Genomic DNA, 22,716 nt, shown 5'->3' with positions numbered 1-22,716 from the left:
AAATAAATGAATTATTAATGATTTAATAAGCCTTTCTGAAGTACATTGTTGTTAAGGATTTCTACACTAAGAGTATATTTTTTGTGGTTTAGTCCAGTTCCAAAACTGCCTGAAAAAGATTCAAAGTATTCATTCTGCACATTGGGGGGGGGGGGGGTGTCACATTTTTGCTATTGAATGTGCATAGGGATAAAAAAAAAAAAAAAAATTGATTATGTGTGTCAAGTACATATAGTGGAATTTGTTTATAATGATTACAGCTTTAGTTGTGAAACAGAATGCATTAGCTTTGCTGAATACAAATGTTATTTTATAATTGGCTTAGCATTTTTTTGTATGCTTAATTAGTGTAATAATTATATTAAATTCTTTTGTATTTGTTAACTTTTTGTCTAATCAAATATAAAATCAAAGATGCAGTAGAGATTCTGCTTTCAAACACTTGTTAAAGATAATTGACAAGTCTGGTATTATCAGCAAAAACCCTTGTGCCCTAAAAAAGATGAAATAAAATCAGAGACTTAATTTTGTACAAGAAACATGAAGACTTCAGAAATAATATCACCCAATCCAATACATGATTTTGTTAATGTGTTTGTAGGAAAACAATACATAATGAGAATTTGATTTAAGTTGACTAGCTGTATAATAATGTTTCGAAGATTTCACATTTTTTTTAGTATTGGATATGAGTCTCATATTTAGTGATGCAATATTAGCAGTTCCCATGTCACTGCAAGCACACAAATCTGACAGGTGCAACCTGTCAGTTACAATGAAGCAGGTGCCTCAACAAAACCTTTACTGAATTAACTAGCAATTAGATTTTCTCCTTCACAGATATGAAATGAGTTCAGTTGTACACATCCTCAATGAGAGTATAGCAGTTTCATTACTCATTTGGATTTGAATCCTATCAGAGAATGGAGGAATCCTGGGTGCCTCACTGTGAGTTACTGGGTTTTGCAGCTTACATGGCATACAAACCAACCCACAAACATACTAGAACAGACATAATGCACAATAAAACATTGTGAACTAAAGCACAATAAGAAACTGCACACTATAACCTGAATAGCCAATTCATGAGATGTTACAAAAAGGCAAGGGGGTTAATAATAATTTTTGTTGGTATCCTAAACTTTTAGTCTAATTTAAATAACATTTATTGTAAATTTCTGAAAAATTTTTAAACTGTTTTATACATAAAAATATACAACTTTAAAATTAAAATCCTTATCCTGTAATCTAACATTGAGTGAAAATAAAGTATGATCAATCTGCCATAATTACTATTGCAGGATTTAAATTTGTAAGCAGAAAATTTATTAAACAGTTCTGCAGTTTTAAGAAAATATTTTAGTGCTCTGTTTTCTTTTAATAAAGGGCAACAAGCAAAGTCAGCTTGTAAGTGGCAATTATTTTAAAATATCATAAATTCTTCAATTGTTTGAATAATATTATTCTTTTATAACTATTAATATATTAAACTAGTATTAATTTCATTATTATTAGCCATTAGTTTCTTACTGAAATTAAAAAAAAATCCGTTTTGCACTAAGTCCAATTACATTCACAAGGTTGCCTGAAAATGATGCAACAAGTAAAATCCATTCCTTCATTTTATCATATGAACTAATAAATGTGCCATCAAAAAAAAAAAATAATAATAATACCAATACCTAGAAGTAAGCCAAAACAGAATCCAATTTGCTCAACTTTATTAATCTGGTTGCAATTTCAGGGCTGATTATACATTATTAAGCACTAATAATTATTTAGCTTTCTAGTAATAGCTTAATAATAAGAATTTTTTTAAGCTTGAAAATATATATTAAAATTACACCTATGTTGTGCAGTTAATCAGATGATGATGGTACATTTTAACTTTCAAAAATGTTTTCAAATTACACAGCATAATCAATTATGTATGTTTAATTTATTTAGGCAATCATTTTCCATGTGGGAAATTGTAGTTGCTTTATGTTGTGATTTTTTCAGAAAAAAAAAAAAATGCAATTGCAAAGTTTGAATTTGCATTCATCATACTTTCAAGTGACTTTTGAATTTCACTAAGTTGCAGTTAAAAAAATATTTATCTCAAAAATGAAAAGTTGCTGAAACCTATGCACCCACATACCATGAATGGGAAGCCAGAAGAAGGGTGTTGACAGTGGACTTCAATTTCTGCAGATAATTTTTGAACGGAATAAGATAAAACGAAAAAAGTAACATTGTAATGATTGCAATAATTATGCTTTAAATAACTTTATAATGTACGGATGTTTCTAATTATCATTGAATATTAATGGAGCAGAGTTCCATTAACTAATTATTTCCCCGAATAAGAAATGCCATATCTTTTAGAGTTTTTGACATAAGGTTTGTTTGCAAAATATGACATGTGCTCCATGGCTTCCTAGAAACCTTTACATGTTCTAAATAATAAAATCCAAGGCACTGAACTTATTATGAGGGTGAAAAATGGGTAACACCCATACATCATGAGCTATTTGCATTTTTTCTCCAAAAATTAAAAGTTATAAAATTCAAGAGTCAAAAACTGACAATATAATCTGTAAAAACAAATTTAATGTGAAAACTGGAGAGAAGTTCCGGTTATCAGGGGCAAATTTCAATTATATTTTCTTTTAAAAATGCCAATTATCCAAAATACAGTATAAACAAACAATACTAATAACCAAAGTGAATTCAGATGTCAAAGAAAGTTTGACGGCAGCTTAATCTTTAAGAGTTCAAAGAGGTGAACGCCTACCAGCTTTCATTGAAGAAGTGTTTGCTTAATATAATTTACTACCAATTTCCGTAGTTTGCCAAATTATTACTTATAATGCACAAAAAGTCAAGTCATTTGTCTTTAATGCAAGATATAATAGACTGGAAAAAAAAAAAAAAGAAGAGAACCTAATTTCAGGAAATAACCATTAAGATCATCACGCTGACTAATTGTGATAAAGAATTATTTCGATCAAATGATTAGTATCGGAAAATGAATCAGGAATGTATAAGTAACATTCGTATTGTAAACACAACTTTTTTTTGGGTGAAAATAATTAATTGCAAAATTAGTGGTTATGATTATATTTACTAAATACTGTCCGAATCAAACAGCAGTTGAATCGGTTGTGCATGAATACATGCTTAAGCAAAAAAAAAAAAAAAAAACGAAATGAGCAACATACTGGAAAAATCCAATACTATGCAATTGTATTTAGTGTCATAGCGAACAGGCTTTTACCTTCTTATTTCCTCCACCCGCAGTTCGCACTGTCCTCTTCTTGTGGTAACGACTTAGCGAGGTTATCAAACAAAGACAGTCGACGAAACGAAGGCTTGTCCTCCACTTCACCGATGTTACACTTTCTGATGCGAAAAGATGATATAACAAATTAATTCCGACTAGTTCACCTGTCTTCTGTCTTTTCTTTATACTGTTATCACTTCTTGGCAAAACCAGTACTCTTGTCGCAAATTTTGAGGTAATCTTAAGTTTTTTTGTAGTTTAGCATCAAACAAAATTCAGTAAAATCCGCGTAAAGTGAAATATTCACACAAATGACGTAGCCACCAGCCAACCGCCTTTGAAGCTGAATCTCTGAACATGAGAGGTGGACAGATTTTCTCGTAAAGTCTCGTGTATCACGAGAAGTTTATGGCAAGACAGAGTGAAGTTGTATTACTAGGTTTATCGTTAACAACTGTATTGTCAAGACAAACGCTATTACGCAAGTGTTTTTTTTCCACATGTATTATTGATAGCTGAGTATGTGATCAAGCACGCTGTTATGCTCACAACTGAAATTCTTTATGCTTTTTGATCGGACAGGCCTCATCTTTAAATATTTAAAACTTATGTTTTAAACGGTGATTACCTAAGTATTTTTCTTGTATATGGTATGTTGGTGAGGAATTTTCCTGTATTATTTGTTTCGCACATTGTTGAAAGGAATTCTGTCACGCCTAGAGCTTAAATTACTGCGGAATTACATTATACTTGAAGGTTTTTCTAAAACAAAAATTGTTGTTGTTATTATTAGTATACTGTGATACGAGGAAAGAAAATTTGCAGCTTTTTAGTTTGTGTTTTGATAAATATTTAGCATTTGAAAGAATATTTACAATATTTGTTAAAATTAATGCATCATTAATAATTTTACTAGTATTAGCCAGTATGTATTTCAGTATATAAAATAGCGAGTATGTATATTCATTGCACGTAATTTATCTGTTTTAATCAGCGTCTCGGTTTTTTTTTTTTTTATGTTTATTAAATGATAAAAGAAATATAGATTACTTGAAAGCTTTATTTTTCTTTTCATTTTAATATTAAAGGACAATAGTTGTAAGAATAAGAAATAACTTAAAGGGAAAATGGACTTTGAAAGAAATGTAAATGTTTACATCTACAAATGATAAATATGGAGAAGACTATAACTAATTATATCAGGATGTTTGATTAAAATTTTAGGGCGATTGATTAAATTTGGTAACGTGCACGGAACGAATTTTTATTTCAATGTAATGTGAGCGTCATAACTTGATACGCCTTTGCTTGTCAGCTGAACCAGCTTTAAAAACATATCAAGATGGTATTATCTGGATAGTTATTCAATTTACAGTTGTGGTGTCTTTAGATGTTTCTTCTATTTTGATATATATATGTAATAATTAAAACTAAAATTATATCTGTATAATATAGGAGCTTTGTATATCAGATTAGGTTGTTTTTCACACATATCCATTAAAATTTATATATGGCCGAAAAAGAATAATGATTAATGAGAACTGCTTAAAGCTTGGTTTGACATCAACATGCTTATGCTGTTAAAGATAATAAAATTATATCACTGGCATGATCAAAATCCTTAGCTTTGGTTTCTATGACCAGTAAAGCTCACAATAGTTACAGATAATTTATGAACAAATATAACTTGATTTTACAAAGTGAAAAGCAGAAGCCTGCTTTATTTTTTTCTAGGTCCCTACAGGCAGCATTGACATCTTGACAAAACTTCCTATCATACCAGTTACCCTACTTGCCTCGTTTGATATATATATATATATATTTTTTTTTTTTGGAGTTAGATAATTGAGATGAATCATAAAAGTCTTGTAACATGGAGATCTTCAAATCCTGACAGCATATGTTATTAAAACCCAAGAGTTCACTTCCAAGTAGTCACCTTTTTATACTCACTTATTATACAGGTATTTGCTCTATTTCTAAAAGAGAAGATGAAGCTTTGCTATGCGGTCAGTTCTCTTCAAAATACAGAAACAACTAACATTTGCAGTAGCTAGTATTACTTTTACAAGGGAATTAATAGAAATAAATTGCATAGTTAATATTTACCAGTGGGAATTCTGTCTGGTAGTGGCATGAAATATTTTGGTGCTCAAGTAAGAACACATTTCACCTTCCACCCTATTTATATTTGAAATTATTTTGGAAGTTAACTTTCTAAAATGAAAAAAACTCCAAATGTGTAGGTTTTAATCTCTATCAGAACAAACTACTTTTTTTAAACTGCCACAAACATGACCTGGACATTAAAATTATTTTTATACTACAAACACAGCATGCAGCAGAAATGTAAAATGGAAAGATATTTTGGAGTTTCTCACAAAATACATTTTTACCCATAAAGAAACACTGAAACTGTTTTATTTTATCCAAAATAAAAGTTTCAGTGTTATTTTAAGATTTTTTTCTAAACCTTAAAAAGTAAATAGCCTCTCAACTCCACATTTTCAATATATGAAATCATTAACAACTGCAAATAATATTTGTTTACTAATGCACAATATATAAATAGTCAGTAGAAATATTCCCTTAAGATTTTGGTACTTCAGGCTGCTGCCCCTAGTTTTATACATATATATGTATATATATATGAAAACCCCAAATATGGAATGTATTAGAACCTAATGCCTAGTCATGCATGGGTTGAAGGCTAAGAAGATAGGAGATACTTGTGGACATTGGATTTGAATTTCTGTTGATTGTAATTTTCAGGAAATACAGATGAAAAAAGATTGTTCCACAGAAAAGAAGCAGAAGGGATAAATGAGGAAAAATTGATTCTGTGAGTTTGGAGCTGTACATTAAATGGATTTTGACTAGTTCAAACATATGTTTCTGCAAGTTTAGAAGAGAGTAGTGGAATTATGAATGCCAAGTGAGATGAATAGGGCCCATGGAAGTACCTGTAAAAAAGTCATGCAACAGGAACTGAATCTCTATGAGACAGATTGTAGAGACTTTGTAAGAGACAGGTCATTTGTACAGAGTGAAAAGGGAAACAGTTTTTTTCATACGGAGGAAGCAATATTTGTGATGTATTTATGCCAAGAGAGGAAGTCAGAGTAATTACTAATAGAGATACGTAGCTTACCTTTTCTAGAAATCAGTGTGTCATTGAAGATGAGCATAGCAGTAGTAGACCTGTTTTGGAGTATAAACTGGAGATTGGCATTTAAGTGAGCAATATTCAAGAAGTTGAAGCTTTGTGCAGGACATGGTTTCTCAAACTGAAAGGTAGAATGTAGTGGGCTGTCATCAATTTTGAAAAAGCTAATAGCAGAAAACTTGCTTTTTGTCCAATTGTTAGTTGATCATCCTCCTACCTCTGTTACAACTTAATTCTTCTATTTCATCCTCAGCTAAAGGTAAAGCCAGTTTACTAGCATCCTGGTTTTCTTCTATCAGTGATCTTGGTAATCACCACCTACCATACCCAAGACACTCTCCTCATTGTCTTATGTGGTCTTTCAACAGAAGTTGGAGACCATGGGAAGCATTGAGCGCATAGATGTTAGAATAATTCTGAACAATCTTGATGCCATGAAGCTCCAGTTCTTGATGGCATTTTTGCACTCGCTTTCAAAACCTGCACTTGCTCATTTTCTGTGTACCCTTTTTACACTTTCTTATTCCACTGGTGTATTCAGTCAGTTCCCAAAAAAGGTGAAAAATCCATTTCAGTTTTTCTCCCTCTGCAAAATAATGCATTCTCTATTACTTTGCAAAGGGACAATAAAAAATCTTATTTGTTCCTTTGCAAATTATTGGAGAAACCTATTAACTGCCAGCTCTTACACTATCTTGAAAATTTCCATCTGATCAATGATTGCTGGCATGGATTCTCTGTGTTAATCCCTTTTTATTTTTGCCTTATGTTATCCATCATTGGACAAATTGAATGAAAAAATTTTGGTTAAACTTCAGCAATTGTTTTTGCCATTTTGAAAATTTTGATTGTGTTTGGCATAAAGGTCTAATAAACAAATTCCTCATAATACAGACTGATGGCTGTGTTTTTTTTTTTGCAGTTTGGTATTCTGGTTCTCTGTCTTCTAAATTTTCCACAAATGCTAGTATTCCCAAAGGCTCATTCCTTTCTCCCACTCTTTTCCTATTGTATATTAATGATATTCTTCTGCTGATGATTGGCATTTGTGATGATTCACACTATATACTGTGTATACACACTATGTATACAGGCCTGGAGGCCTCATTTCAAGAAGGATGTAGAGATGCTGGAACGAGTAGAGAGAAGGGCAACAAGATTGGTGAATGGAACAAAGGGGTGCTCTTACGAAGAAAGGCTTAAGTTTTGCAGATTACAGTGTCTGGAGACTAGGCACCAGCGAGGTGATCTGATAGAGGTGTATAAAGCCTTGAATGGTTTGAGCATGCTCAATGCTGATGGGATTCTTCCTCTTGCTCAGAATAATCACCTGAGAGGGCATAAATTCAAATTGAGGAAAGACAGATGTAGGATAGACATGAGGAAATCTGCCTTTAGCCAGTGGGTGGTTGGTTGGTGGAACAGACTTCCATCCCTTGTCATGGAAGTTGATAGCCTAAATAAGTTTAAGGCTCAGCTGGACAGGTATTTCGAACGGACAGAGGGGTGAAGTGGAAGTGGTTATTTTTTATTTGTTTATTTATTTATTTATTTATTTTTTTTTTTTGGCTGATGCTGCATAAGCTTGCTTTCTTGCATCAAATGCCTCTACTAATGCTAATACTAATGCTATTGATGAAATCCTATCAGTCCAGGATTTCCTGTTAATGGAAGGATAATCACATTTTTTGTATGACAGTTAGGATTTGCTACCTAGAAGTCTAAAACCTGATTAGCTAAAGTAATCAGGGGTTGAAGTGCATCACACAGAAGAATGTTGCCGCTCTGTGTCACCTGGCAGTGGTAGAAGTGCGAAAACCTATATTTAGTCTCCAGAGCAAAGCTTCAGCAATTCCCTTTCTCTTCAGATGTGCAATATGAATGATTTATTTTGAGGTAGTAGTAGTAATAGAGGCATATGATGTAAGCTTATGTAGCATCAGCCAAAAAAAAAACAATTTTACACAACCATTCCCTCTAAAGGTTTGTCCAGTTCCTCCTTGAATTTATTTAAGCTATCAACTTCCACAACAACAGATGGAAGTTTGTTCCAGCAATTAACCGCCGAGCGGGCTAGCCGAGTGGGTAAAGTACCTGCCCGGCAACCCAAAGGTCGCGGGTTCGATTCCCGCCTCGGGCTTGGATCAAAGTACTGCAAAAACCTTGGGAGGTGCAATATGGCTACAGAAGCCGATGCGCCAACAACTACAAAATCAAACCAGCAATTAACCACCCGCTGGCTAAAGGCAAATTTCCGCACATCTATTCTATAACTGTCTTTCCTTAATTTGAATTTATGCCGATTCAGGTTACAATGGCTATCATGGTGAGATTAAATATTCCTTACACTTCGAGGAGTGCAAGTATAAAATAGTTTTTGCAGGCTGGATGATAAATAATCCACTGGAAAAGACCTATTATTCACTCTCTAGGAGACATCCAGATCAAATAGTGTATAATTTTGCCCCTTTACTCTGCCTACAAGTGACTGGAGGGAATCTGAGAAGTGTTTATGCAGGAGGCAATGTCCTGAGATGCTTGCTAGCCTTGCAGCTCTGATTCTGTCACTTGATTTGCAGGATATCTTGCATACAATGTCCACTCTCTTCCATAACAAGATTTCATCTGGAAGTTCAGAGAAACTTCAGCAATTGCTCTTTGTATTTGAAACTGCTTCTAATTCTTCTTTTTAATTCTATGTTGCTAACTTGCATTGGATGGTAGGTAACTGCTTTTCCTTAGTTTTTATTACTAATGCTCAAGGGAACTGTGTCAAGATAAATAATGTCAAAATTGTTTCTTTCATCTGTTTTTTGACTGTATTATTAGAATTAGTAGTGACATATGATGCAAGAAAGCAAGCTTATACAGCATCACCAAAAAACATCCCATTTCACCTATCCATTCCTCCCAATAGTTTCTCTGGTTCTTCCTTTAATTTATTTAAGCCATCAACTTCCACAACAACAGATGGAAGTTTATTCCAGCAATCAACCACTCGCTGGTTAAAGGCAAGGTGCCTATGTGGGCAGGAGCAGCAGTGCGTAACAAACGCTTCTTGATTAGACCGGCGTTTGAGCCCTTGACCACCAAATACAGAGGTTGGCAGAAAGGTCAGGAAATGACCACCGCATATCCCCGGAGCAATATGGGCTTAGTTGCTAATGATCTTAAAAACCAAATAATAACAACAACAACAGCTAAAGGCAAACTTTTACACCTGTTCTGCAACCATCCTTTCTCAGTTTGAATTTATGCCCCCTCGTGTGTAGACCAAGCAAGAGGAAGAATCTCATTAGCATTGAGTAGTCAGATCACTTCACAGATGCCTAGTCTCCAGATGCAATTTGCCGAACTGAAGCGTTTATGGCTAAGCACACCCCTTTATTTCCCCCTCATCAATAATGTTGTCCTTCTCTGTACTCATTCCAGCAGCTCTACATTATCCCTAAAGTGAAGCCTCTAGACATGTATGTAGTACTCAAGATGTGGCCTGACCATTGCCTTATACAATTGGGATTATATTAATTAACTAGGTCAGGCGACTTCTTCCACTTCATGAGCTTATGCTGTGATGTGTTAAGGGTATTCTTACTGAGATGGTCCTGTATCCTATCCGTAACAGTGTCCCAGTGATGTTTCCCGCTGCCACCAAAGTCAAACTCATCAGTTTATAATTGCCTGTCACATCTTTCACACCTCCTTTGCAGATTGGGGAGACATTAGCACTTCTCTAGTCCGGGGGGGGGGAAGTCTCAGATGATCTCATTAACATCTTTAGCAGGATGATGTATTCACGTGCAGCCTTTTTTTAGTATAATAGGATGTATATCGTACAGTTCTGAGCCTTACTTTCACTCAGCGTTCAAATCTTTTGCAACTTGTTAGTCCTCAGCCAATTCTTAGTATTAGTTCTGTAGGTTCAGTAACCGTCTATGCTTTAATAATATCATATAAATGTCTATGTTTATAAGCAGTCCTATTTTCTCAATTAAGATATTAAATGAGAATGTGTTAAGGTAATTGCAATATAATTATAATTAAATTAGCCACAGTTTTTGCTATTGATTATTACTTTTCTGGTGGTCCACATATCATAATCAAATACCTTAAAATCTCTGTTTTATGTAAACTGATAGATGTACACTACCAGTTAATTTGATTCATAATTAATAGGTCCATATGTCTACTTAATATAATCCATTAAGTCATATCAACTTCCTTTTGATATTAAGCCATATCAGTTGATAAGCATACAGTATATATAATTTTTCTTCGGTTTATTCTACCTTCTTCACTTGACTAGTGTATATATTCAAACAAGTTTTCTCTTCAGTATTTTTATAATTTTTCAGAACCCTGTTATTCAAGAACGGAAATTTGCAATATTGGTAGACACCAGTGGAGCCTCCAACCTTGATTTATGTGTTCAACTAAATCACACTATTGATGTAACTATGTAAGTAATTTTCTCTGTTGTTTTGTGTATACACACACTGTGTATATATATATTTCAGGATATGTCTGTCAGGGACAAATGTTGATGACGTTGTAGAGCAGATATCTTTTAAGTGCACGAAAGGTGATATTGTTGTACACATTGGCACCAATGACCTTAAGAGTAAGAGATCTGCAGATTTAATTAACAAGCAGATCAATGTTGAAAAAAAATCGTGAGCTAGGGTTGAATTTGAAAGTGTCTGTAATTCTGCCTAGACACGATAGGAGGGAGTATATGATGAGAGCCTTGTCAATCAATTCGGCCCTGGAGAGATTGTGCAAGGCTCATGGGAGTAGAATTTTTTTCAGTGTAGTCTGTGCTTGCTAACAGGAGAGACTGCTTCTACAGGGATACACTTAAATAGAAAGGGTGCAAGAATATTTGTTGATGCTCTCAAAGCAGTGTTAGGTTGGTCAGAAAACTGCTATCTTGGGGTGATTCATAGACTAAAAGATTAACAGTAGCCGCAGGCAGAGGCGAAAGCGATTCTTGCACTACTTCTATTGTAATGAGCAGCAGCCTAGAGCGCAAGTTGCTAGGGACTTCAAGAGCTGTTGGGAATCATTATGGAAGAGGTAAATACATGGGTTGTGTTAGGGTGAGTACGAACAGGTGCATGTACACCAATGCTAGAAGTAAATAAATTTAATGAATTTGAGATATTGCTCAAAACATCGAAGTCAGATATTGTTGAGATATCAGAGACGTGGTGTCACAGAGATATAAGGAATGCAGAACTGGAATTTGGGGAGTACAATGTGTACAGGAAGGGAGGAGGGGTTATGCTATTAGTTAAGAAACACATAAAATCCAAGGAAGTGAAGCCGGTCGACATCGCTGGACAGTGCAGTGTCGAGTCAGTTTGGTGACATAAGCATTGGGAGATTAAAATTGAGAGGAGGAGTGTGCTATAGGCCTAATGACTCTGATGAATATAATAAGAAACTGTACAGGGAAATAGATTGGGCCAGTAAATCAGAGAGTCTTATAATGGGGGATTTTAATTTCCCAGATTTTTTTTTTTTTATGTGAACCCCAAACACGAGAGGTATTAGAACCTATAGTACTTAGTACCGTGCTTGGGTTTGAGGTTAAGAAGACGAAAGAAGATATTTGTTGACATTGGACTTGAACTTCTGTAGATTGTAATTTTCAGGAAATACGTATGAAGGAAGGTTGTTCCAGAAAATGGCAATTGAATGAATAAATGAGGAAGATGAAAAGTTGGTTCTGTGGGTTTGAAGTTGGACAGTAAATGGATGTTGGCTAGTGGCGGCACGTGTTCGGACTGTTTTGAAAGAGAGAGCAGGAATTATAGAAGCCAATTCAGAAGAACAGTGCCCATGAAAGTATCTGTAGAAGAGTCATGCAGCAGAAACAGTGCATCTATGAGAAAGCGAGTGGATAGACTCTGTTAGAGATGAATCATTAATTAACCTAACTGCCCTCTTCTGAATGGAATCAAGAAGCCTGAGAGAGGTTTTGGGGGCACCACCCCAGATGTGGGAACAATATTCCATGGCAGGGCGGATTTGCGATTTATACAGAGTGAGCAGCTGTTTGGAAGAAAAGTAACGCCGGGAGCGAAAGAGAAAACCAAGTTTTTTAGATGCAGAGGAAGCAATATTTATAATGTGCTTGTGCCAAGAGAGATTAGAAGTCAGGGTAATCCCCAAAAGAGATATATCATTTTGCCTAGAAATCGGAGTGTCACTAAAGATAAGCATAGGAGCAGAAGAATCCTTTTTGCGAGATATAAGACAAGACTGAGTTTTAGAAGGGTTGAAATCAACTAAGTTGTCTTTGCCCCACTGGAGAATTACCTGAAGATCGGCATTTAAGGAATTGGTAGCAGATTTTCGAGAAGTTGAAGCTGATTGAGCAGGACAAGGTTTCTCAAAATGGAAAGTTGAATGCAATGTGCTATCATCGGCAAAACTATGGATAGGATTTCCAGTCAATGGAAGAAGGTCATTGATATATAAGAGGAAAAGAGTGGGGGAAAGAACTGAACCTTGGGCGACACCGGCATTAGTGGAGAAGTTAGAAGACAGAGAGCCATCTACCATCACCCTCAGGGAGCGATCAGAGAGAAAACTGGATAACGAATTACTAAAAACAGTTGGCAAACCATAAGATGGAAGCTTGTTTAGAAGACCTTTACGCCAAACACGATCAAAAGCCTTTGAGATGTCAAGAGCAACTACTTGTGTTTCACCGAACCTTTCCATTGAATTAGTCCATAAATGGGTAACATAAGCCAGAATATCTCCAGTGGATCGACAGTGACGGAATCCATACTGGCGATCGTTGATCAGACAAAGGTTTCTGGGTAGTTTAAGAGTTGGCGGTTAATTGATTTCTCCAATACTTTAGAAAGAGTAGAAGTAATTGCAATGGGACGATAATTGGATGGGAGGGATTTGTCACCCTTTTTAGGAACTGGCTGGATATGAGCAAATTTCCAAGCAGAAGGAAAAACACCTTTGGAATAAGAAAGTGAAAAAAGGCGGCAAAGAATAGGAGTAAGTTCAGGAGCACAGGTTTTGAGAACAAGTGGAGAAATACCATCAGGACCTGGAGCTTTCTTAGCATCAAGATTCATCAAAATCCTTCTGATATCCTTTTGACGGAAGACCACAGGAGGCATTGAATGGAGCGTATTGGGAATGGTGGGAGGTGTTTTACCAAGATCATTAATACATGAGCTGGAAGAAAAATGGGATGCTAGCAGGTCAGCTTTATCCTTGGCTGAAGTGGCAACAGAACCATCTGGTTTGGACAGAGGTGGGAGCAAAGATGAGCAAAAGTTGCGGCCAATAGCTTTGGCAAGAGACCAGAATGCTCGGCTACCATTAGGGCAAGAATCAAGTTTTCTACTCTTAGCCTGTTCAAACTCTAGTTTGGACTGATTAATAACTGCTTTACAACTGTTGCGAGCTTTGATGTAAGCAGAAAATGAAACTGAAGAATTAGAAACAAGCCAATTACGATATGCAACATTCTTCTCTTGGACAGCCTTAGCATATTTATTGGAAAACCAAGGTTTAGATAAAGGACGAGATTTTAAAGTGGAGTGTGGGATAAGGGATTCCATTCCTGCAAGAATAATTTCACTGACACGATCTGAGCAAACGTTGACATCAGAAGTTTTGAAACAGTAATCCGATCAAGGAAAAGAAGAAAAGAAGTCTCGCAGGTCATCCCATTTTGCATTCTTGTAATGCCAAACAACACGTGGTTGGGAATAGCCATGAGATAAAGGTTCCATTGGAGAAGAGACAATCACCAAGTTGTGATCTGAAGTGCCTAAAGGAGCTTTTGTAATTACAAAAGCCTCAGCATCTTGACCTGCTGGGTCAGTGTGACTAGAAAACGGAAGCCAGCTGGAGTTGTGAACATTAAAATCACTAAGGAAAATTACTCCACTGTTAGGAAAGCTTGAACTGGAGAAAGTCAAGTTGCAAAGAGAGGAAGTCAAAGAGCTCCAAGTGATTGGTAGAGTTGGGAGAACGGTAGAGACAACAGATGAATTTGACACAATGAGGTAGAGAGATTTTAAGCCAGAGAAGATCAAAGAGAGGAGATTCCAAATTGCCAAGTCTCTGACAGGGAATATCAGAATGGACATATGCACAAGTACCACCTTTGAGGCGAAAAGAATCATACAGAGAATAATTTGGGCATCTGAGATGAGCAGTAGATGAATCAACCGATAACTGAGATTCTGTCAGAAAAAGTACATGGGGTTTGGCAGACTGCAAGTGGAAATGGACATCATTGAGATTAGAATTGAGATCACGTATATTTGTGAAATGAAATAGCAAGTCCTTGGGAGGTTTAGATCTTTTCGCAGATAAGCTTGCTCTATTAGTTTGACAATTCATGTTGTATTCAATAGTAAGAAAAAGTAGGTGGGACATTCTGTATGAAGTAATGAAATTTTTGGATATGGCGTACATGTGGTAAGAATATACCCAGATCCTTGACATAACGTGGCCTCGACAATGCTCCCTGCATACACACTACTCGGACTCCCTCCAGTCATTATCTGGCAGAGTAGAGGTAGCAAGATTATACACTAGCTGATCCGGAAGCTTCCTAGAGAGTTACCAATAGGTTCAGTCCGATGTACTAACTAGCGGCCGGCCTGCGAACACCGTTTTAGAGCTGTACCCTCGAAATGTAAGGAATATTGCATCTCGCCATGACGTTCATCATAACCTGAAAAGTCATCAGTCATACTGCATGATGGAAGAGATAGGGAAGGGTTGGCCGGAACTTAGCTCTAGCGACTAAACATGGGTTCCACCACTTCAAGCCTCCAATAAGCAAAGTGGTGGTATTTCACCGGTTGATGAGAGTCATCTACCACCTAGCGTTGACTGGAATACCATATTGACTGGAATTTGTGAGTTGGTCACTCACACACTAGCAAGGATTTTTTGGATTTATTGGATGATTGTTTTCTACATCAGCATGTTTGGAAGGCAACTAGAGGGAGTAATACTCTTGATCTGATTATAAGTAGTGATTCTTCATGCATTAAGAATCTGCAGATAAAAGAACCACTAGGTGGCAGTGATCACAGTGTGCTGAAGTAGGATTTACTCAAAGAGGTAACTACCATCAGGCGTAAAGGGAAGGGTTTTTGCTTTCATAAAGGATACTACGGTGGTCTGAGACAGTATTTAAATTCTATGAGGTGGGACCAACTGATGATGTTACCAACAGAAAATTCAAAATTGGAAGCATTCAATGAATTTATCTTGGAAGCTACAAGGCTTTACATACCAACTGGCCACCTCTCTAGCCAGGTGGGCAGGAGCAGCAGTGCGTAGCACACGCTTATTGATTAGACCAGGGTTCAAGCCCGTGACCACCAAATACGGAGGATGCGGAAAGGCCAGGGAATGACCACCGCATATCCCCGGAGCGATATGGCCTTAGTTGCTAATGCTCCTAAAATCCAAACAAACAAACAACATGCCAACTAAGAAATATTGTTCGAGGTTTAGGCCTAAATGGATGTCAGATGAACTAATGAGACATATAGAAGAGAAGAAAAATGCATGGGATACATATAAATTAATAGGTGACATGGAAGCCTATGAAAGATATAAGCTGGTCTGTAACCAAGTTACAAAGGAGATTAGGCAGGCAAAGGCAGATTACAAGAAATCCTCGGCAAAGGATGCAAAGAAAAACAACAAACTGTTCTTTACTTATGCAAACTTTAAAAGGAAAGTGTTGAATCAGACTGGTCCACTGGATATTGATGGTTCAACTGTTGATGATCCTGCTCAGGTGGCTAACAGACCAAATGAGTATTTTGCATCTACATTCACCCATGAGGAGTTATTAAGGAGGGGAATGCCAGAGGTGAGTTGAACTCTGGCAGTGAGCTAGATAATTTTGTAATAACTGAGAGCAAAGTGGAGGAGGAATTCTTGAAGATAAACGTAAAAAAGGCGCCCGAGGTGGATGGGATCTATCCAGTTATATTAAAGGAGGCAACAAAGGAAGTAAGGAGACCCTTAGCCATAATTATGAGAGCTTCTTTGGACTCAGGGGAGGTACCCATGAACTAGAGATATGCAAATGTGACCCCAATTCACAAAGGAGGATCAAAGGGTGGCACAAGTAATTATAGACCTGTTAATTTAACTTCTGTTCCAGGAAAATTAATTGAGGCACTGGTTAAAGAAGCACTGCAGGATCATCTAGACAAGACTTCAGTTATAGCATGGACACAGCATGGTTTTGTTAAGGAAAAGTCTTGCTTGACCAATTTGATTGGATGCTGTGATGTGGTCACAAAAGAACTGGGTGCAGGGATTAACTTTGGTATCATATATTTGGATCTTAGAGAGGCTTTTGATACTGTTGCACATGGAAGACTGCTGAACAAATTGGAGCAGTGTGGCAAATTTTTGCTATATATAAAGGGATGGTTGAGTGGGAGAAGACAGAGTGGTAATCAATGGGCACTCCTCTTTGTGGACTAATGTTATTAATGGAGTCCCTCAGGGTTCAGTGTTGGGTCCGGTGTTGTTTTCTGTATTTATAAATGATATTGATGATGGTATATCAAGCTTAATGCCCATCACAGTATGCTGCTGTAAGAGGATCTAGAAAAGTTGAACAGATGGACTGGGAGGTGGCAAATGAAGTTTAACATTGACAAATGTAAAATACTACATATGGGAAGCAGTAACCCCAGAGTGACGTATCAACTCTGTGGTACTACACTGACTGTGGTAGAGAATGAAAAGGACCTGGGGGTAATTGTGCAGGCAGATATGAAGTTTTCTGAACCGTGCTGGTGGTCTGCAAGAGTAGCTCATAGTGTCTTGTCAATGATATACAGGAATTTTTCTAGAAGGGATAAGGAGGTGATTATCCCCTTGTATAAGACAGTGGTCAGGTCAGGCCACACCTTGAGTACTGTATACAGGTCTGGAGGCCTCATTTTAAGAAGGATGTAGAGCTGCTGGAACGAGTACAGAGAAGAGCAACAAGATTAGTGAATGGAATAAAGGGTTGCTTTACGAAGAGTGGCTTAAATTTTGCAAATTACAGTGTCTGGAGACTAGGCACCTGCGAGTTGATCTGATTGAGGTGTATAAAGCCGTGAATGGTTTGAGCATGCTCAATGCTGATGGCATTCTTCCTCTTGCTCAGAATAATCACTGAGAGGGCATAACTTCAAATTGAGGAAAGACTGATGTAGGATAGATAGGCAGAAGTTTGCCTTTAGCCAGCGAGAAGTTGGTTGGTGGAACAGACTTCCATCCTTTGTTGTGGAAGTTGACAACCTAATTAAATTTAAGGCTGAGCTGGACAAGTATATAGAATGAACGTAGGGGTGAAACGGGAGCGGTTTTTTTTTTTTTTTTTTTTTTTGGCTGATGCTGCATAAGCTTGCTTTCTTGCATCATATGCCTCTACTAATGCTAATGGTAAATGCTAAAGTATAGTAAATAAATTGATGAATTTGAAGTGCTGCTCAAGGCATCAAAGGCAAATATTGTTGGGATATATCTGAACATGGTGTCAGAGAAATATAAGCAGTGCAGAATTGGAATTTGGGGAGTACAACGTATACAGAAAGAATAGGAAAGGAGGAGGGATTGTGCTGTCAGTTAAGAAACACATAAAATCTAAGGAAGTGCATCCAGTTGACATCAGTGTACAGTACAATATTGAGTCAGTTTGGTGTGACATAAACACTGGGAAAGGGTAAATGAGATAGAAGTGTTTGTGTAATAGGCCTAATATGAGTATAACAAACAGTTGTGCAGAGAAATAGAGCGAACCAGTAAATCAGAATGTCTTGTAATGGAGGATTTTAACTTTCCAGATATTGACTGGAACTTGTGGATTGGTCACTTGCATGCTAGCAAGACTTTCGTGGATTTATTGGAGGATTGTTTTCTACATCAGTATGTTCGAGAGGCAACCGGAGGGAGTAATACTCTTGATCTGATTATTACCAGTGATGATTCATGTATTAGGAATTTGCAGCTAAAGGAAAAACTGGGTGACAGTGGTCACAGTTTACTGATGTACGATTTACTTAAAGATATAACTACCATCAAGGGTAAAGGGAAAGGTTTTTGTAAAGGTCACTACAGTGGTCTCAGACAGTTGTTAAATTCTATATAGTGGGATCAACTGATGATGTTAAAAACAGCAAATTCTAAATGGAAAGCCTTCAAGGAATTAATCTTGGAAGCTACTAGGCTTTTCATACCAACTAAGAAATACTGTTCAAGATTTAGAACTAAATGGATGTCAGATGAATTAATGAAGCTCACTGCAGAGAAGAAAAATGTGTGGGATGTATATAAAATATCAGGCGACACAGAAGCCTATGACAGATATAAGCTAGTTTGTAATCAAGTCACAAAGGAGATTAGACAAGCAAAGGCTGATTACGAGAAATCCTTGGCAAAGGACACAGAGAAAAGCAGCACGGACTTCTTTATTTATGTAAACCCTAGAAGGAAGGGAATGAATCAGATTGGTCCACTTGATGTTAGTTGGTCGACTGGTGATGATCCTGCTCAGAAACCTGACAAACTGAATGAGTATTTTGCATCTGCATTCACACATGGGGAATTCTGTAAGGAAGATGAGGACAGAAGTTTACTAAAATCTAACAGGGCGCTAAATGATTTTGTAATAACAGAGAGCAAAGTGGAGGAGAAATTGTTGAAGTTAAACATAAAAAAGGCAGATGGAATCTATCCAGTTATAATTGAAGGAGGCAGCAAGGGAAGTAAGCAAACCCTTAGTCATAATGATGAGAGCATCCTTGGATTCATGGGGGGTCCCCATGGACTAGAGGTTTGCAAATGTATTCACAAAGGCGATTCAAAAGGTAGCACAAGTAACTACAGACCTGTTAGTTTAACTTCTGTTCCGGGGAAAATAATGGAGTCACTGGTTAAAGAAGTGATGCAGGATCATCTAGACACGGCTGCAGTAATTGTTCAGACACAGCATGGGTTTGTTAAGGGGAAGCCTTTTTTGAGAATTTTATTTGATACTACAATGTGGTCACAAAGGAACTAGATGCAAAAAATAATTTTAATATCATATACTTGGATTTAAGGAAAGCTTTTGATACTGTTGCTCATGGAAGACCTGTATAGATGGGAGTGGTATGGCATTAAGGGCAAGTTGCTGCAGTGGATAAAAGGATGGTTGTTGAGTGAGAAACTGCAGAGAGTGGTAATAAATGGACACTGCTCTACGTTTACTAATGTTATTAGTGGAGTACCTCCTGGGTTCGGTGCTGGGCCCATTGTTGTTTTGTGTATTTATTAATGATATTGACGAAGGTATATATCAGGCTTAATGTCCAAGTGTGCATGTGATACAAAGGTTGGCAGGGTTGTTAATGATAGTAAAGACAGTATACTACTGCAACAGGTCTAGAAAATTAGGAAGATTGGGTGAGCAATGGCAACTGAAGTTTAATATAGACAAATGCAAATGCATAGCAGTAACCCAAGAGAAACGTACCAGCTGTGTTGTAGTATGCTCAGGGAAGTGGAGAATGAATATACCTGGAACTAATTTTGCAGTTGGGTATGAAGTTCTCTGAGCAGTGCAGATGGGCTGCCAGAGCAGGTCATGGAGTTTCATCAGTGATATATAGGAATTTTGCTAGCAGAGATAAGGTGATTTTAGGAAGGATCTAGAGTTGCTAGAATGAGTACAGAGAAAGGCAACAAGATTGGTGAGAGAAATCAAGGGGGTTCTCTTACCGAGAATGGCTTAAATTCTGCAAGTTCTCTTACCGAGAATGGCTTAAATTCTGCAAGTTCTCTTACCGAGAATGGCTTAAATTCTGCATCTGGCTACTCTGCATCAGATCACCTCGCAAGTGCTACTAAGCACTTGCGAGGTGATCTGATTGAGTTGTACAAAGCCTTGAATGGGTTGAGCAGGCTCAGTGCTGATGGGATACTTCCACTTGCTCAGACTAAGAACCTGAAAGGGCATGGATTCAATTTGAGGAAAGACAGTTGTAAAATAGATGTGCAGAAGTTTGCCTTTATCCAGCAGGTAGTTGATTGCTGGAACAGACTTCCATCTATTGTTATGGAAGTTGATAGGTGAAATACATTTAAATTTTAAACTAGACAAACATTTGGAGTGACTGGATTGGTGAAACAGGAATTTTTTTTTTTTTTTGCTTTATAAGCTTGCTTTCTTGCATCATATGTCTCTACTAATGATAATGTGAATAAAGATATGTCAGCAGTTTGAATAAGCCTGCAAACATCAAATACAACAAAAAACAAGTAGTTAAATGAAGAAACATCAAAGAGATTAAAAGGGGAGGGGTCAGTTTTTCTTTTTTATTTTACTATCCTGTTGGGGACAGAGCTTGAATACTATCCACATAAATATTTAAAAACTCTAAGATTTATAGTAGAGATACAGTTTCATTGAGTTTGGGGCACATGGAAAATTTTTTAAGCTAAAGGGAATCCTTGTTTTTTGAGAACTAGTGAGTTTAAGTATAAAAAAAATGTAGTTCCCTGTGGTATGTGGAGAAGACGTCATTGGAGAATTAATAAATTCAGGTGCAGTATGCAATGAGGATAGTGCAGGATAAATATAAATGTAATCAAGAATAAAGATTAAAATCGCACCTTTCTAAAAATAAAAAGTCAAAATTAATTAATAAACAGAGGTGTTTATTAATTAATTGTTTATTTATTAATTAAAATTAATATACGATACAGACAATATTGTTTATATATTTTGCATTACATTTCAGGATCGTTTGTTTTTTTTGTAAATTATTTTTTTTATAATTAATTTAATACTTATTTTTATGTAGCATTCTAAAAAGGTGTCTTAAAAATCATCTGTTGAATAGAGATATGTTAAAAAAATTAAGAAAAATGTCAGAATATTGACCATCCATTATTATATTTGCAGAAATTGTAAATGATTGCTAATTCTATGTGAAATATGTTCTGTTTTGGGTGATGCTCTATTCTTTACACGTATGGTAATATACAAGGTTTAAAAAAAAGAGTTCAGTGAATGTTGGAAAAAATTAATTTTGTTCAGTAATAAATGTTTCATTGTTAATATTCTTCAATATAATTTCCTACTGACACTACATTTGTTTTATCATACCTGCCATAAACCAACACATTTTTTGAAGTCTTTTGTGATTGTTTTTAGGTGGCCCACTATGTACTAGTAAGGGATATGATCCTAGAAAGCACGCTTATATAGCATCACCAAAAAAAAAAAAAAAAACCTACATAGTTCACCCAACCATACCCTCCAAGAATTTGTCTAGTTCTTCCTTGAATTTATTCAACCCGTCCACTTCCACAACAACAGATGGAAGCCTGGTCCAACAATCAACCATCTGCTGGCTGAAGGCAAACTTTCACACATCTATCCTGCAAGCATCCTTCCTCATTGAATTTATGTCTCCTCATGTGTGCAGTCTCAGCAAGTGGAAGAATGCCATTAACATTCAGCTTACTCAATCCATTCAAGGCTTTAAACACCTTAATCAGATCTCCTTGAAAGTGCCTATTTTCGAGATGCTGCAATTAGCAGAACTGAATTCCTTCTAGGTAAAAATGTCCTTTTGTTGCCTTCATCAGTCTGCTTACCCTTCTCTACATTCCAGCTGATCTACATTCTTCCTAAAGTGAGGCCTCCAGACCTGTATACAGTACTCAAGATGCAGCCTAACCATGCCCTTATACAAAGAGATAATCACCTCCTTATCCCTGCTAGAAAAGTTTCTGTGTACCATTGACAAAAGCCTGTGAACTGTCCTGGCAACATGACTGACTGCATAATTACTGCCAGATCTCTTTCATTCTCCACTACCCTGAGTATAGCACCCACAGTTGATAAGTTACTCTGGGGTTACTGCTACCCATATGCAGTACCTTGCATTTGTCAATGTTAAACTTCAATTTGCATTGCTCAGCTCATAAACCCAATTTTCCAATATCTTGTTGCAGTAGCTCAACCTGATGACTGTCATTAACCACCTTGCCAACCTTTTGATCGTCTGCAAACAGACATTAAGTCTGATATACTTTCATCAATATCAATATCATTGATAAATATTAAAAATAATGTTTCATTAGATTTCTTCACTTGTATGACATCATTTTCGTTTCATGTCCTCAGGGGGGACGGTTGCCTCCGTAGCCAGGTGGGAAGGAGCAGCAGTGCGTAGTACACGCTTCTTGATTAGACTGGGGTTCGAGCCTGTCACCA

The 22,716-nt window shown here is 36.5% G+C and overlaps 2 protein-coding genes across 5 annotated transcripts in view; one reads left to right on the top strand and one right to left on the bottom strand.

Moving 5' to 3' along the window:
- The window catches only part of CtBP (C-terminal binding protein), a 281,826-nt gene extending 278,266 nt beyond the window's left edge, over nt 1-3,560 (bottom strand). Inside the window, exon 1 of the mRNA XM_090371158.1 lies at nt 3,260-3,560. The gene's annotated coding sequence lies outside the window, so the exon portion shown is untranslated. The remainder of the gene's footprint in view (nt 1-3,259) is intronic.
- A 103-nt stretch (nt 3,561-3,663) lies between these two features.
- Nucleotides 3,664-22,716, top strand: part of Kaz (E3 ubiquitin-protein transferase Katazuke) — a 157,322-nt gene continuing 138,269 nt past the window's right edge. The window contains exons 1-2 of one of the 4 annotated variants that reach the window (XM_090371159.1): nt 3,664-3,885; nt 10,787-10,890. The gene's annotated coding sequence lies outside the window, so the exon portion shown is untranslated. The other 3 variants (XM_090371162.1, XM_090371160.1, XM_090371161.1) reach the window with 3 other exon arrangements.

Source organism: Mastigoproctus giganteus, chromosome 4 (genome assembly GCF_048544385.1).
Source record: "Mastigoproctus giganteus isolate SK-2022 chromosome 4, ASM4854438v1, whole genome shotgun sequence".
Lineage (NCBI taxonomy): Eukaryota > Metazoa > Arthropoda > Arachnida > Uropygi > Thelyphonidae > Mastigoproctus > Mastigoproctus giganteus.
This window is presented reverse-complemented; position numbering and strand designations above follow the sequence as displayed.